We start from the raw sequence: 18,574 nt of genomic DNA, 5'->3' as shown, positions 1-18,574 counted from the left end.
TAATTCTTTTTTCTCTCTTTTGTTCAGCTTGATTACTTTCCATTACTCTGTCTTCTAGGTCACTAATTCTTTCCTCCGCTTCTTTCCATCCAGCTGTTCATCCCATCCAGCGTGTTTTTCATTTTATTTTTTGAGCCTTTTATCTCTGCTGTGTTATTCCTTATTTCTGGTTTAAGGGTCTAACTTATGTCTTCCGCTCTTTTCTCAAGTCCAGTGAGTATCCTTATGATCATGGCTTTAAATTCTCACCAGGCATGTTACTTTTATCTGTTTTGTTTTGATCTCCTGCCATATCCTTATCCTATTCATTCATTTGGGTTAAATTTCCGTGTTTCCTCATTTTGTCTGCCCTTCTCCATGTCTTTCTGTTGTGACGAATGTCAGCTAGGTCTTCTGCTCTTGAAAGTAGTGACTTCATGAAGTAGAGGTTCTTGAGTGTCCTGCAGCACAGTGTCACCTGTTCACCAGAACATGGCACTTCAAGAGAGTATCCTATTTGTGTTGCTTACACCCTGCTGTTGTGTCTGAGTCACTTTTCCTTTCAGTGCAGTCATCTGCACTGACTGTGTGATGTGGTCTGTGCTTGCTCTCTGTGGTGTTATTGGGACCCAGGCAGGTCAGTTCTGATGGGGCATGCCCACTGGGAAACTTGGAAGCAGGGTGCAGGTGTTAGCAAAATTGGTACTGGGCCACTAGTCCAATGCTGGATCCCCTGAAGCACTGTGGCAGCTAGGGGGTGGCCAGGGACACAAGCCTGGGTATAGCAATGTCCATGTACCCAGCAGTTGGACACAGTATACAGAGATTAAAAAAACTTGCCCTGAGCCTAGGGCTGAGGCTAGCAGGTTTGGAGTGGGTGAGTCCTCAGAACTCATGAGAATGGCACACTGCTAGCAGGTTAGGCAGCAAGTGTCTGTGCAGCCCTGCTTCCTATACATGGCCCTGTGTGTATCCTGGAGGGTGAGCGAGGAAAATGGCACCTGACATAAGCATTAAACTTTTAAATTCTCTCCATGTTTTTATGTGTAGATATATTCCATTGCTTCTGACTTCTACTTAAATTCCATGGAGTGTATTAACTACACTTTATTTATCAATTCTGACAGTGATGGACACCATGATTAACTCTAATTCCCCACACTCACAAGAATGCTGTCATGAATACTCTTGTTTGTTTCCATTAGAAATCTCTGAGAATCTCCCAGGAGTGGCATTGTTGGGTTATAGACTGTACTTACTCATACAAATTAAAAACAATGTGATTTTGAGAATGCATATGCCAGCCTCCTGTCTCACCAGCAGTGTGTGGACATTCCTATATTTCTACATCCTCACCAACACTTGCAATAACCCAGCTTTCAAATGGATATAAAGTGATATGTCATTGTGTTTTCATCTTTAATTCTTTAATTATTAAATTAATAAACAAATTTGAGCATGTCTACATATGCTTGTTAGCATTTTGTGTTTTTTATTCTGTGAAGTGCATATTCCATTTTTCTAATAAATTGATACACAGAAGTTGATATGCAGAAATTCATTGTTTACTCCACATATTAGTCCCCTCTATTATTTTCAGGGCCTGCCAAAATAACTTTTCAATCTATAATCCATTATTGGGCCCTGGTACTTTTTTGCTGAGTACAAATGCTTAAGTTGTTTTCAAATTTTCAAAATTTTAATCTTTTTTTTGTTTTTATTTAGAAACTCTTTCTCATTCCAAGGTAGCAAAGGTCACTACATTATCTCAAATTAATTTAAAAATTTATCACTCACATTTTAACTTTTCTAAGTTTTACTTTGAAGCAGCTGTATATATGCAATCTCATGGAAATCATTTTACATGTATTTTTAAAAAGGGTAAAGTGAAGTTAAGAAGAATGGATAAAAATTCATCCTAGACAAAAAAAAATAAGGATGTGTGTTCTCTGATAGAAAAGAATACAAAGAAGGGTGTATCCAACAGGATCAAATCACATAAAATTTGTTAAATAGTGGTGTTATGGACTGAATTGTGCCCTCCCACCCCCATTTGCATGTTGAAACCCTAATGAGACTATATTTGGAGAAGGGACCTTTAAAAAAAGCAATTAAGTTAAAGTGAGACTATTGGGGTGAGTTTAATTCAATCTGACTAGTGTCCTCTTAAGAAGTGGAGATTAGGATGTACAGAGAGAAACAGGGATGCCCCTGCACAAGGAAAAGACCATGTGAGGATAAAATCAGAAGGACATCTACAGGCTAAGGAGAGAGGCTTCAGGAGAAACCAAACCTGCTGACACCTTGATCTTAGTCTTCCAGACTTCAGAACTGAGAAAACAAATTTCTGGTGTTTAAGCCACCCAGTCAGTGGTACTTTATTATGGCAGTCCAAAGAAACGAATACAAGTGGATTAACATGGAAGTAAAACTTCAGATTGCATTTCCAGAAAATATTCCTGCCACTAATTACCACTGGAATTGTAAGACAATTACTCCAGATGAATGATGAAAATAACATCCCTTGAAAAGATTTATAGCTACTAAGTGATAGATACTAAGTATCTTGTGCGTCAACTGGTGTTTAACAAATGGCGCTGTGGGTTGTTAGCTCATTTGTAGTACTAACTTCCATGTTCTATTAACTATTGTTCATTGTTTACTTAGCTTAGCTATGCTGTTATAAGAAGAAATGTGAATTTTTGGCCTATATAATGGAGCAGAAAAACAATGCAGCTGTACATAAACAAAAGTAGCTATTAGCTTAATTTCTCTTAAATAACAATTTTAAACAAGCACTGGTCCACTCTACTCAAATAAACCATTTATTCTTTAACCAAACATAAATTGAAGAGCAACTTCTATTTCTTAGTTCTCTTGATTCTCTATTTCCTATTTAATAAATGGCTCTTTATTGGGATAACAGTGACTACTGTCCTTACGCAAATAAAAGCGAAGCATATTTCCACTTGTTATCAATGCTCTGACAGCAGAAGCTTAAGTTCAAAATGATGTTTTTTTCTTAAATAAACCTCTTTCAACCTTTAGAAACTCTGTCGGTCTGAGATAGGTTTCTTAATATATTCAATACTTTGATGATAACCAGTGCCAGGGGTGTATGCAACTGTCAATAAACTGTCATGGTGAGAAAAAGCATTATGAAATAACTCAAGATAAAATTTATTGGTGAGAACTGGAGCCACTATCATCAGTCAATTGTCTCCTTTCATTTCACCTAGCTATATTGCTTTTAATTTTTATTTAACTTACCAAGAAGCATGTTGCAGAAGCTAAAGAAATGGTAAGGACTCACTCATTGATTGATGGAATGCACAAGCCTCCTGGCCTTAACTGGACCGAAGTTTACCTGAGTAATTCTTATATACCTAGATGATGACACCTTCTTAAAGTGGTGATAAAACACCAACTCTGTCCAGCGTTAAACCAGCCAGGCATAGAGGACAGCCACCTTCTCTCATCCTCATTGCTGTTGATAAGATTATATATCACTGGGACAACAGCATGTCTAATTCAAAATACGAAATGCCTCTTTGTTCTCTCACATACAGTGAGGAAAAACATTTCAAAGTTTTCCAGCTCTCTGGGAGTAATCATGACAAGTTGATTCTCACCAGGTAACAACCATTTTACTTGGTCCTATCAGAATATAGGACTGAGTAAACCAATTGGAAATGCATTCAGATGATCTGACTTTTAGAATCTTATCTTTATTTTCACAGAGTAGGGTCAACAGCTGGGAGTAACATATTATGGAAGGGCATATGAAGGTAGTCTGTCTTTCTCATTCTTATTTTTTTGTTCCCCGCCCCCTTCCCTCACCCTGTTATAGCCTTCACTTCCGTTACCTCAGAGTGCAATTTTTTTTTTGATTAAGCAATAATTTTCAGTTTACTAGATGAAACAGACTTGCAACATAGTCTGCATGAATGCAAAATAAGCCATCTACAGCAAGTGATAAGGAAACCGGGCAAAAAGGAAAAAAAGCATACATTGCAAAAAAGATTCTCTCGAAATAAAAAAATCAAACCATTATTATAAAGGACTTTACCAAAAACTGCTATATTTCCCCCATCCGATTTGCTGGAAGTCAATAAGAGCATCTAGCACTGTGTTCATGTCAACTGTCAGATCAGAGCATCCTAACGCAAAGCAGAAAGAAAAAGAGGGGAAAAAAAAGAAAAAACAAAGAAAGAGAAACAAAAAAAGGAAACCCCTAACCCCCCCCCTCCCCAACCGTAGAACAGTAACTCCAGAGTTCAAATTCAAAAGAAGAGAAAGTGGCACACATAACTGGTGTTGTGTTGATCTGGATTCAAATATTGACTTTGGCACTTAATATCTGAGTAACTGTTGGTAAGCTATTTAACTTTCTTTTTTTTTTAAAAAGATTTTATTTATTTATTTGAGAAAGAGAGAGAATGAGAGAAAGCACGAGAGGGAAGAGGGTCAGAGGGAGAAGCAGACTCCCTGCTGAGCAGGAAGCCCGATGTGGGACTCGATCCCCGGACTCCAGGATCATGACCTGAGCCGAAGGCAGTCGCTTAACCAACTGAGCCACCCAGGCGCCCCTATTGAACTTTCTGAGCCTTAATATCTACATCAATAAATGAAGTTAAGAACATAGTGTTGCTATAATAATTAATTAAAATTGTGTACTGAGACTTCAGACACTTAGCATAATGCCTGGAAAATATGTGTCTCTTAATAAATGTTCGTATGTTCAAACTCTATCCCTATGTAGGAAAGACATTTTATAGATCTCAAAGATTATTAACACTGAATCTCAAGGATATCTCAAAGGGAGATGAATTTGTTCTGATTCAAAAGACAGTGAGAATTCAATGTTTTAGAACTCAAAATGTAAGCAAGAGCAGACACTTCATTTAACCTGGATCTTAATATGTGCATGTAATACCATAATGAAAGACATATATTTCCTATGGTCTTACTACATAAAACATCATTCTGTATTTTTTCTTATTAACTCTTTAATTGGCTCAGTTAATATAGTTTTAAAGTTTCCAATATTACATTGTACCATGTGCCATTGCAAAAACTGCTCTAAAAACTTGTCCAAATGGTAGAATAATGAAATCTGAGGATGTTGGGATATACTAGTTATGACATCAAGAACACCTCCCCCCAGTAAACACTCTTCTGAATTTATACCAGATCCTTGACTGCATATATACTAGCCAATATGTCAGGATTCTGACTTCCTTTTGAATTTCTATGCTTTTAGTTTTGGCTTGAAATAGCTTCCCCAGTCCCTCCAGAGTAAGGCCATGTTTCTCTTTGTTTTGTTTTTGGTATTAGTCAATACCAAAACCCTGTTTCTAGTAATGCTGATAACCTTCCCCTAAATAGATCACCACACTTGGGGGGGCTTTAGATCTTTTTTTCTTCCACGGAACGCTTTTCATTTGGAAACTTTTGAACTCTATGCAAATCAACTTTTAAACCTACTGCTGGCCTGACTGAGGAAATAAGTATTTGGGTGATTCTCAAAGTATGTGTGCTGAAGGGCCAGTTTATCTGATTGACTTTTTAATTTTTCTAATTTATCACAGATGGATATTTTAAAAAAATACTCTGATGTTTAATTTTACTTTACTTGACTAGGTCATGAAATGCCCAGACACTTGGCCAAACATTATACTTGGTATTTATGTGAGAGTGTTTCTAGATGAGATTAACGCTTAAATTGTTACACTGAGTAGAGCAGATTGTCCCCCCACTTTATTAGGGTGGGTCTCACCCAATCAGTTGAAGGCCTAAGTACAACAAAAAAACCTGACCCTCTTTCAAATAAGAAGGAAGTCCTTCTGCTTGACTGATTTGAGCTGGGATATTGGTTTTTCCTGCCCCCAGACTTAAACTGAAATGTAGGCTCTTTCTGGGTCAAGCCTACTGGCCTTCAAACTGGAACTACACCATTGGTTCTCCTAGTGTCATGCCTTCAAACTCAGACTGGAACTAAGCCATCAGCTCTTTTATGTCTCCAGTTTGCTGACTCATCCTGCTGATGAATTACCTCATAATCTCATGAGCTAATTCTTTATAATAAGGATAGTAGACATAAACATATAACAAGTTTATATATATAGATATATAGAGATAATTAGATATAGATCCTATAGATTCTATTTCTCTGGAGTACCCTGACTATACATATAATAAAATTATCTCCTATGAAAATGAAATAAATAAAACAAGACATTCAGAACACAAGGTCCAGTTTTATTTTTTAGTATTTTTTAGTATTACAGATGTGAAATTACTCTGTCAAATTTCTATAAAAGTTTTAAGTGCTTTCTCTCAATTTTTCGTTTTTACTTTATTGGGAACCATTAAAGAATAGCTCATGGGTGCACAAAGGTCTATAACTTAAATTTGAGCAGCACTATTCTAATATATTTTAATAGGTCACTAGTGAATACAGATGTAAACTTTTCTTTTGAAGGAAGGAAATGTTGTATAAAAGTGATCAAATTGGCATAGATCCTTTACAATATTAAACACATTCTAAATATATCCAGTATTGAGTTTTCAATATTTTGTTATACTAAACACATAAGTGATAAAAAGTTGGTAAGACAGTGCTCGCTTCGGCAGCACATATACTAAAATTGGAATGATACAGAGATTAGCATGGCCCCTGCTCAAGGGTGACATGCAAATTCATGAAGCGTTCCATATTTTTATAGAGCTACCATGCGATCCAGCAATTGCACTACTGGGTATTTACCCAAAAGATACAAATGTAGGGATCCGAAGGGGTGCGTGCACCCCAATGTTTATAGCAGCAATGTCCACAATAGCCAAACTGTGGAAAGAGCCAAGATGTCCATCGACAGATGAATGGATAAAGAAGAGGTGGTATATATACACAATGGAATATTATGCAGCCATCAAAAGGAATGAGATCTTGCCATTTGCAATGACGTGGATGGAACTGGAGTGTGTTATGCTGAGTGAAATAAGTCAATCAGAGAAAGACATGTATCATATGACCTCACTGATATGAGGAATTCTTAATCTCAGGAAACAAACTGGGGGTTGCTGGAGTGGTGGGGGGGTGGGAAGGATGGGGTGGCTGGGTGACAGACATTAGGGAGGGTATGTGTTTTGGCGAGTGCTGTGAATTGTGCAAGACTGTTGAATCACAGATCTGTACCTCTGAAATAAATAATGCAATATATGTTAAGAAAAAAAAAGAAGAAGAAGATAGCAGGAGGGGAAGAATGAAGGGGAGTAAATCGGAGGGGGAGACGAACCATGAGAGATGATGGACTCTGAAAAACAAACTGAGGGTTCTAGAGGGGACTGGGGTGGGGGGATGGGTTAGCCTGGTGATGGGTATTAAAGAGGGCACGTTCTGCGCAGAGCACTGGGTGTTATGCACAAACAATGAATCATGGAACACTACATCAAAAACTAATGATGTAATGTATGGTGATTAACATAACAAGAAAAATAAAAAAATAAAAAAACCCAAATATTTCTAAGAAAAAAAAAGTTGGTAAGACAAAAACATTTCCTTAGTGATAAGAAATAATCCTGCTTTCAAGGAGGAGTGGATGATAGGAAACATTTAAGTAAAAATGCATATAAGCAAAAATGTAGTACATATGAAGTTGCCAAGATGTGTGACATTTTATTTAGAAAAATTGGAAATTAGTATTGTTTGAAAAACTGGCTTTTTTGCTTAAACTCTACAATCCCTATGGAAGATGTGGGATAAAATGTAATTTGTAAAATGAGTAAGCATTAACAAGTGGAAACAAGAAATAGCATCCCATGAAGAAATAAGAGATGATTAATAACAGCAATAGGCATGAGCAAGTGTCCATAGAAGAATAAGGAGATGTATCGCCAAAATGTTAGAGAGAAATATTCTGGGAAATGTTAATTGAGGCCAGGTAATGGACAGTTGTGCAAAAGCAAGATGAGAAGATTGATGCTATTGATAGAAATAGTCTCAGGGGTTTTGAATAGGACAGTGGTATACTAAATGCTGTATATTGGTATTGAGGGGGATCCTCCACTGCTATCAGGAAACAAAAATTGGAAGTCAGGAAAAATCAACATGATAGTGTCAACAGTTATATCAGATAATGGAGATAGAGTTAATGACATTCTCAACTAATATTGTTTTTTTTTAAGATTTTATTTATTTGACAGAGAGAGAGAGAGAGAGAGAGACAGCACAAGTAGGCAGAGTGGCAGGCAGAGGGAGGAGAAGCAGGCTCTCCGCTGAGCAGGGAGCCCGATGTGGGGCTCGATATCAGGACCCCAGGATCATGACCTGAGCCGAAGGCGGCCGCTTAACCGACCGAGCCACCCAGGTGCCCCTATTTTGGGTTCTTTTATCATCAAAATAGGCTTGGGAATCAGTGAATATGCATTTCTCACTTCTCAAGAGCAAGGGTATTTGACATCAAAGGAAGAGAATACATGCTTCTCATGAAGTAGACTTTGAGGTCTTTGAGAGTTAATACTCATGGTGGTGATGGGAGTTCTTCCTTAGGAAATTTAGAAGACACCTTGCCACAACCATGTCCAGTGAAAAGCAAACTTGTGCCTAATTTCCCAGTGTTTTCCATGCACTGTGACACCAGAACTCACACCTCATTTTTTGGAGCTATCAGAAGGACAGCCAGAAAGAGGTAAATGCCTTTAACATCTGGCTGAAACCTGACATCTTTTTATAACATATAGAGATAGGACTCTTATTATCATGTGAGCAGCGATGGAGAGGATACAACAGAAAGGGTGAAAGCTGACACTGCAAGAATTCTAAAACAGAAACTAGAAAGGCAGAGAGAAGAAACTATGGGAGTTCTAAAATAAGAATTAGGAAAATGCAGTTGGGGCTCCAAGGGAGGATTTATGCCAAAAACCCTCTAAACCCCCAAAGAGTAAATAAAGACTTGCCTTCTCTCTCCTTTTCCCCACAACCTTCTAGTCTTTGTCCCTGGTTTTGTGTGTAACAGGTAGTGAATTAGCTCAATTTCCAACTTCTACACCCTCACTGTTCTACTGCTTGTAATAGAAAAATAAGCATGTCCATCAGAGGTCACTCTGTGCTAATCCAGAAAAGTTGTCAGGCAGGGTTTGGGGATGGGAGAGGGCACCCAAGAGAAGGATGGCACATATTCTTGTGTCTGTTGGGTCATAGACTTTTCTTTTAGGGAGATTCAATAGGCAATAAAGTCTCTTCAAACTTAAGAGACCAAATTGACTTGTTTTCTGAGACTAAGTACCTCTCTAGACTTAAAAAAGAGGCTAGGTCACAGGACTTTTACTAGAAAGACTACTCTTGTGTAAAATGAAGAGCATAAGGACATCAAAATCCTAAAACAATACAGTAATATCAATAATTCCATGAACAAGTATTTACTGAACATCTATGTTCATAGCACTGTATTAATCACTGCCATGGAGATGCTAGTTAATCTGGAGAGACAGAAATGACAAATACAAGGTACTATACATTGTGATACGTAATTAAATGCTAAATTCTGTGATGCAGACATTAGGAGTCATGAAATGAGGGAAGGGGCATCAGTGTGGGGGAGATAAGGGAGCAAGGAATTCTTCCAGGAGAGGAAGCAAAGTTAGCCATAAACGACAAGTAAGTGAATAAGCACATACTATGGAGGACACAAGGATCCAGTTATGGATGATTATATTCAGAACTCCAGGCAATCAGCATATGATCCTTTTCTTGGAATAAGCTGAACTTCTTCCAAGTTCAGGGGAACTGAGAAAATTCATCACCCCTCACAAAGAACTATCTCACAGCCTTAACGTATTCATTTTATCGCTATAATTTGTGTTAGCGTATTCAAAATGTCACCTCAATTTTGAAAGTATGCCCATGTGACTTATACATCAGATTTTTTTTTTTTGTATCCCAAATCTCTACTTTCCTGTTCACACTTCCTTATTTGTTCCCAGTCTCAGAATGCCACAGTGATATCTTGTTCCTTGCTCCTGTTTTATTGCTTTTCCAATCATTGATAAATACAAGCAAAAAGGGACAGCATAACTTATTTACAGATAAGATGCTTACTGTTTATGATCAATAGTGCTATCTCTCTTGAATCCAGCAGCTCAGCTAGAACCATAACAGCCAGAATTTATTACTAGTAAATTAATATGACATTCCTCTGCCATGCACCTCTTTCAGAATCTGTATAGTGTAAGGATTATCATCATATAAGTCCATTCTCTTCTAGATATCTGCATGGTTTTGGATATTGCAAACCTGGGAATTGATTTTTCACCAGAGAATCGATACAACATTTTCAGTGAATGGCATGTATGTCACTTAGTGGTAGCCAAGGTGGCCAGTCCTAAAGTGGTCTTGAGAGTGAGTATATGTTGTAAGAGAAATTACTTAAACATTTAAAGGCAATATTTTGAAACTAAAAAGTGATTTCTTTTCCCTGTCATGGGTGCAAATAAGAAGAATTCCATTCACAAACTGAGACTCTTTTCCCATTGATTTGTTTCCTAGGGGATTTTATTATCAGGGATATGGAGTTCTGCCTTAATTCCTAGATTCCTATGATTGAAACTCCCTGGTATGTCTCAGGAACTAGAGCATGTTAGGCCAACAGAGAGACAGTACTTGCCTTAAATAGTACTTGGATGATCTTTGCTTTGATTTTGAGGGATCATGTAGCAATCTCTGTGAGTTTTATTTACATTTTCAGGGTTCCTGGTCACAACTGTAGTCAGTTTGCACCTAACAGGTCCAAAGAATGTATGTAATGAAACACTTTCTTTTGCCAGGGTAATGAAAGACCATAAGGCTTCTAGGAGATCCATGAAAATGTATAGCATCCTTGATGGGTTTGCTGCTTAGAGATCTCATCAGTAACTACCTCTGTCATAATGTATAAGAAAAAAGAAAAACACTGGAAAACAGCCTTGTTTCAGGAGGTGACTGTGACACTTTCATAATCAGATAGGAGATTCTATCATTGTTATCTTAGCAACGGGACACTGCCTTCCTTCTGAGACCACCTTGGTGGAAATGATTTTAAGCAATTCATGTTCTTAGCCTGCCTGCCTCCCACATCAACATAGTCTCGGTGGCTTGTATAACCACAGAAAACGAGTTTGCCTTTTCCTTGATGGCTCTGGAAATGTGACTCAAAGGGGTTATTCATAGAGCAAAATGGCAATGGGATGAGTTGATAGACTTATCTGAGTCATTTAGAAATTAATTATAAGTCTTTGGTGTTATCTTAACAGCGAGAGATACGTAGAGCTGTGAACTGCTGAGTAATAATAGCTGCTTTTACACTCAGAAGGGCCACCTGATGTGATGGCAAGTGAACTACTGTCATCTGCTTGAACATATGTACAGGCATCTAGATGCGAATTTTGCCTCATGGGATGACTTTATTATTGAATCTTACAGGACACTGCACTGTTCATCAAAAGACCTAAAGTTACTTGGATAGGGCATCAATGGCACACACAAGGCAACACTGAAGCAAAATCCCCTAACCCAAATAAGTTGAATGACAGTGAACCAAACTGTCCATCCACATTTTGTATTGTTAAAAGATTTTCTACTGTTGCATTTGTCAATGTAAAATTTTCCCAAAATACTTGTAGTTCCTTCCGAGACCAAAATATATCCTAATGATCTTTATTTGGTAGGCATACCTTTCTAATTCTCTTTAATTTGTTGACCTAATTTAGTTGTCATGTCCTATGGTGTATACATTCCCTTTTTGAGTAGATATAGACAAGTTTCCTATACATACCTGCTGCCCTTCTCAACTAATTTTTTTTAGTTATGGTGATTCCCAGAGGGGAGGTGGATGGGAGAATGGGTGAAATAAATAAGGGGGGTTAAGAATACACTAATCATGATAGCACTGAGTGATTTGGAGAATTGTTGAATCACTATATTATGTATACCTGAAACTAATACAACACTCTATGTTAATTACACTTAAAAGAAAAAGAATGGTATGTGCTGAAAAAGTTGTCTACAAAATATAAAGTCATGGCACTGGCACTATTTCTGTAGTAGAGAAGATCATGGATTTGGGGCTAAGTTAGATCGTAGTTTAAATACCACATCTACTACTTGCTTGCTGACAAATTTTGGACAATTGAAACTTGTTAAATTTGAATTTCTTCATTTACCAAATGTGTAAATATAGTATGATATTATATCATATATTAAACCAATAGGGCTTTTGTGAGAATAGTTTGATTTTAGAACAGTTCTTTGAACAGTATCTAGCTTAATCACTCAATATTTATTATGAACTATGGTTAAAAAATATAACATTTATAGGTACCTAAGCTACATTTACTAAGTAAGGGTAACTACCTAGATTCACTAAATACTCTTCCTTGTCAGTATTCTATCCAGAACTAGGGACAAAAAGTCAAGTGCTTTTTACATATTTAACTTCACTCCTTGATATTTATTTTTGGTGATCTGGGTTCAGTTAAGTATTCTTCAGAATAATATTATCTTTGTCATCAAAGAATCATGCCTAGAGCTCTAAGGTCATGAGTTTTATAATTGTATTTCACTCCTAAAACTTTAGACAATCTCCAACTATAGTATTTACTTATGATTTCACAATTTATAAATTTATTAATGTTTTTGATTCATTAAAAGGAGTAAAATTACATCCACCTACAAATAGAATTCAACCCAAGGGATAACTGTGAATAGAAACTGTGTCCACTGAATTGTCAAAAATTAGTCATTTCTGTTTTACATGATTAACTAAAACAACTGACTGGTGACTTCTTGGAAACGGTGGTCCCTCCAGGGCCACCCATGGGTCCCTTGGCACCCTGGTTGGAAAGCAATGCTCTACATAATTGACAAATAATTCTCACTCATGAATAAATAACTGTGCTGACCTCCAGGCTGTTGCCCATAAAACATGGTACAAATTCCTTCTATTTTTTACTTTTTAATCTTTCTTAAAGTATTTTACTATTTCTCCCTTCTGTCAAAACACATCAATGTTGTTTTGAAAAACTTTGATCCATAATGCCACTGTTCCACCTTTTCTTCCTTTTCTGTATAAATATCCATCACTGCTGACATTTAACATTCACAAATGATTGTAGCAGATTTCACTTATGCATGATTGGGTAGGATTTTCTATATTTAGACATGTGTTTGGTTTACCAATAAAATTTCCCAAATTCTTTATATTCATAGATTGATATGTTAAAGCAATCATGTTTATTTTCATAGAATAAATTTGACTAAGATATTTAAAATACTTTTCCTCAGGTTATAAATAGAAATCTATGCTTTTCTGCCAATTAAAACAAACTAGTAAATCGTTACAATAGACATTTCACAAAATCTTATATAAAATACCTTCAGAGAATTTGCATTAAAAGACCCGAGCAATGTCTTTTGATAAAACTGGATTGTACTTCAGCCTGACACCTTTATATCTGTTGGACTGCTGGTTCTTGTAATATTTCACCCAGTACAGAATTAGCCTTGAAAGATGAGATGAGACTCCACATTACAGCTCTGCCCAAATGTGGCCACCAATGTAGTGTTGACTCAAGAGTTATCTGGGGTTTTTTGTTTTTTGGGTTTTTTTGTCTATTGTAATTGAAGTTACCTGTGGTTAATTCCTACAGGAAATTAAAGTTGATTAGGACCCATGATATTTTGGTTTAGATACTAAATTTCCTCTGTATAATTGAGGGAATGATCTGCTAGTCCAGAAATACCTTTTAATTAAAATATTTTGGTCACATATACATCCATATCCACATATTGGGGGGCTTGCCCTATAGTTTTATTTATCATAAACCACTGTTTGGTTAATTTAGAACCAGGGACAACTCTTATTGACATACCCAAAGGACACTACCTCAGCATCATTTCCTCTAAAGTCAGTCTTGCTGCTTAGGCTAAAATGAGAAGAGGGGGGCGCCTGGGTGGCTCAGTTGGTTGAGCGACTGCCTTCGGCTCAGGTCGTGATCCCGGAGTCCTGGGATCGAGTCCCACATCGGGCTCCCAGCTCAGTGGGGAGCCTGCTTCTCCCTCTGACTCTCTCCCCCTCATGCTGTTTCTCTCTCGCTCACTCTCTAATAAATAAATAAAATCTTTAAAAAAATAAAATAAAATGAGAAGGGTACACACAAACATACACTCACATATGTACACATGCACACACGTATACATGCATACACGGACATGTGTGCACGCATATGTCCTGTGTTTGTATCATGTACATTGATGAGCATACATATACATGCATAAATATATCTGCATAATACATAATTGCATAAATTGCACATTTTATTTTGGCTATCAAATAACCTAGCAATCATAAGTCAAGGGAATTACCATTTAAATCAAGTATGGAGGTCAAGGAAGGAGAAATGACTATGTATCCTGGCATGAAGAGCAACCAGTCCAGAGGGCAGACAGAGGGCAGTGGAACCAGCACAGGCCTATGGGTTGAGAGCAATGTGTCCACTCCTACCGGTTGCCTAGCTCTGTCAATGAGCCCTTTTTGTGTAGCACAACTGTATAGATACTGTCACCCTAGACACACTTTTTCTCAAGACTCTCTACTCAACCACTGCCACTCATTTTTATGGGTGCTACATTCTCACAAAGTAAGTTGGAGTCAAATTCCACAGATATATTTGTAGCCTGAATGGCTATTCCTCCTCTGTTCCTGATTCTTATTTATTGTTATGTTCCTCTGAATATGAAGCAGAACCCACTGACAGCACATACAGAATCTTTATGTGCCTTGCCAAAAGGCATCCCCTCTGGGCAGACCAAACAGAAGAAGGGATTAGCCCCTCACTCCCTCCCAGAGAATGCAGACTATTTCACAGAGTGCAAAGCTGAGTGAGCTTAGCGAGGGGAAGATTTCTGGCCCCACCTGCAGGCTCTCAGCCAGCCATCTTTGTGCAAGGCACAATTGCCACAGCCCTATGTGTCACCCTTAATGAGAAGCCTGCACTGGGCCATATGACTTATGCTATAATAACTTGTAATGGCTTAACCTAAGTTAATTTTCTTAGACCCCTGCTGTAATTCTTAACATAACTGGTCTATGTTGTTTTGGGACCTTGCCAAAATCAGGGAGAGCTCTCTCCTTTTTACAAATCTCCCTGTTAATTAATTGCTTACTTTTTCAAAGCTCTGAGATGAAATTTCAGAACATTATGAAGTAGAAATAATTTGAAAGATTTTTTTTTTTCAAATGCCTTTTTGGAATCTTTCCAAAACAAATGGGGTTGACAAAGAGGTTTGCCAAAGTCAAGTTTAATGGCCACTATGTGGCAACTACTTCAAAAGAGGCTATTTCCTGTCCTCTCCTCTGTAATCTTTTCAGAGCCAGAGATTTTCAACAGGGATGACATCTAATTTCTACATTTCCCCTGCTTTTTTGAAACACTCGAAGCAAGGACTTCTGTCGTCTCTAAAATAAACATTTAAAAGTAGCAGGCAAACAGAATTTTAGTTGGAAGGTAGGTAGAAGAAAAGACTTCCATTACTTTTTTTCCCCTCAAGCAGCATGGATAAAATTATCTCTTAGGCTGGAATATTCATAGTGGAGACAGCTTATTTATCCTATTTCTTCCCCATGGAAGGAAAAAAGAAAAAAAAAAAAAAAAAGAACTGTGGTCTGGCTCATGTGCAGAAAGCTCCCTCGCTGAAGCCAGTAGCATTCCCAACTATGCTGAAGGTATAAATCACTTTAAAGGCTTTGGTATTATGCTGACCTGCATTCAAATCCTGTCTCTGGCACCTTGAGGAGAGAGGTAAGTTTTCTGGAGTACGCAAATCAAGTTGCTAAATAGTGTTATTTCTGAATATAATGTAATCCATAATTTCATTGACTACAAAATCCTCTAGGGAATCAAAATGGTTTTCCCATTGTCTGAAAATATTTACATGTTTGAAATATAAAATACAGCTATGAAAGAGAGCCTTCTGAGTGACTGTTTTCATTTTAAGCAAATGAAACTTCTGCTGACTTTGGCAGCATCTACACCGGAACTGGAAAATACCAAGATCTTTGTGGCCACAGGGCAAGGTTGATCTGGACCCCCTCAAGTGAAACTCGCTGTAAAAATATATATAATGATTTATCTAAGACTCATTTTACTAAAATTCCTTTAGATTTAGTAAGGTAGATAGTTACCATTGGAAATGAATCAAACAATCTGTGAACCAGGAAGGTAGATTTAGAGCATGTATCAATGTTCAGGGGAAGTACATGTATCAATGCTATTACTGGCTTGATCAAGAAATAAATAATTATCTTTTGACTCCCTCCAAAGGAAAGGAAGCTGAAAGAAGCTGAAACTTGAGTTGCATACACAGCAATCTAGTGACAGAATGCAGAATGTCGGTGACTGTTAAGCTCCTCTCTGCCTGTTTGTTAGTTCTCACAGTTTATGTTGACAAACGACTTGTAGTCAGCAAATTCTTATTTAGAAAGATACCTGTGGATGTTGTTTCTGGTGAAATACAGGTTTGAAGCATGACCTCTATGTACTTATGCAAAATTAGGAAGTTACATACATAGAAAAGTTGCGGGATACACAGCAGTGGGATACCTCAATAACATGCAAATAAAATCCTCATGATGCTGCCCATTAAGATTTTAAAATAATAAAAAGTCCAATTAAGGCCCCATATCTGTCACACCAATAAAGCCTGGTGAAATACATTAAACCGGAGATGTAAACTATTTATTGTCACAAAGAGAATGACAACAGACACTGTATGAGAGTACTTTCTGAAGCAATAATTGGTTAACAGGACAATTTAGATATCTTACTTAAATTGAGTTTATATTTCACTCTGAATTTCAATATTACATTAATGACTATTGTAATGAACTCATTAAATCTGAAAGTCAGTGTTAATTTATTATCAGAGGACTTTTAGTGAATTACATTGGCAGGTGAGAAAAAATGGTTTAATATTATCTATTTGATTATTTCCTAACCTATGTACAGATTATAAAGAAGTTTCTGGTTGCTAAATTCTTATTTCAGTTGTAATTACCTGATATTGAAGTACACTTTTCAATGGAAAATCATAGTAAAACTATCCATGACTATCTTTACCACATCCTTTCATGGAAAACACTTCTTACATTTAAAGTTTGTTTATGGAATAATAAAATCCAAATATTTAAAAAGGTTTGGGTGGTGGGTGGGGAATCAGTGTCCTGATTACCCCTCCTTATCCCTGCTTCCCAAACACCTCATGGGGAATTAATAACGAAACTTTTTTGGCTATTTGCATTTCTAAAGTTTACTTGCATATTTCTAAGTAGTATGTTCTGATGTGTTTTAATTTTTTTTTTAGGTAAATGTTTTTATTTACAAATTGATGTGTTTTAATTTTTTAAAAAATGTATTATCTATGATTTCTTTCTGTGAAAGTTATAGATTTTATTTTAGAACCCACTTTCTACTATCACTCAGTGAGCATGTGTGCATCCATGTGCCCCTGTACATATGTAAACATCTATACACACTTCACCTCCTATGCTTTTTATATAATTTTATTAATGTGCTAGAAAATTTTGTGTTTGCGTTATTAACACAATGTAAATATCATTCAGCGTTGTCATGCAGTTCACTATGATTATATTTTCTTTTTCAAACACATTTCTGTTGACTCTGGAGGTAAAAATTGCCTTGCTTATCTCTTGCTTCATTTTCTTTGTCACTAACAGTATTCAGCTGAAAACCCTACAAGGGAAGTATAAATCTCTGTACAATTTATTTTAAAAATCACATAATCTATCAGATAGATACATTATTTTCTTGGCTGTATCTTTTCTAGAGACTTTTATATCCTTCTTATATCTGGACCAGCTGCTTTCTAGGTCTGCTGCATGCTGTCACCCTGGGAGGACATTTGTTCTATCCTACAATCATCATGTTATTATGCTATGTCATATTAATATATTATTATAATTATTTTAGAGAACTTAGCAACATGGTATGAATGGGGAAATTTTTGAAAATGCGTATATCTAAGGCTTTTTTTTTTTTTTTTACTCTTCACCTCATACGTGACTGAAAGTTTAACTAGGTATTAAAAGCTTGTTTGAGAATCATATGACCTCCAAATTTTGAAGATAGCATTCCTTTATCATCTAGCTTTTTACTGTTGAGAAGCCTAATTCCATATATTTGAATCAGACTGTGTGACTGTTTTTTTCTTTCCCACAGATGTCCTCAAAATCTTTTTATTCTCAATTATTTATAAATTTACTGATGATGTACTTTGGGTCATTTCTCATTCACTTTCCTGGGCAATTGATAAGCCCTTTCAATGTAGAGATCATGTTTTTTTTTTTTCTCTAATATTTCTTTGGTGATTTCTTTCTCTTGTTTTCTCTGATCTTATGTCTAGAGCACCCCTTAGAGAGTAAGAAAGCTCTATGAAAAACGGAGGTCCTTGATCAATCTTCTAATTTTCTATTTTCCATTTCTTGGTCTTTTCTGTCTGCCTGCTGAGAGAGTTCATCAAAAAATAGAGATAGACATATACAAA

The 18,574-nt window shown here is 36.7% G+C and overlaps 1 long non-coding RNA gene and 1 other non-coding gene across 2 annotated transcripts in view; one reads left to right on the top strand and one right to left on the bottom strand.

Moving 5' to 3' along the window:
- Nucleotides 1-18,574, bottom strand: part of LOC112826465 (uncharacterized) — a 130,677-nt gene that overhangs the window by 83,599 nt on the left and 28,504 nt on the right. The gene's annotated exons all lie outside the window — the stretch shown is intronic.
- LOC112827014 (U6 spliceosomal RNA) lies at nucleotides 6,600-6,703 on the top strand. The gene has a single exon (XR_003209129.1). It is a non-coding gene; the product is annotated as a U6 spliceosomal RNA (small nuclear RNA).

This window comes from Callorhinus ursinus, unplaced genomic scaffold, assembly GCF_003265705.2.
Source record: "Callorhinus ursinus isolate GAN/ISIS: 27379988/994484 unplaced genomic scaffold, GSC_fseal_2.0 scaffold7, whole genome shotgun sequence".
Taxonomy (NCBI): domain Eukaryota; kingdom Metazoa; phylum Chordata; class Mammalia; order Carnivora; family Otariidae; genus Callorhinus; species Callorhinus ursinus.
This window is presented reverse-complemented; position numbering and strand designations above follow the sequence as displayed.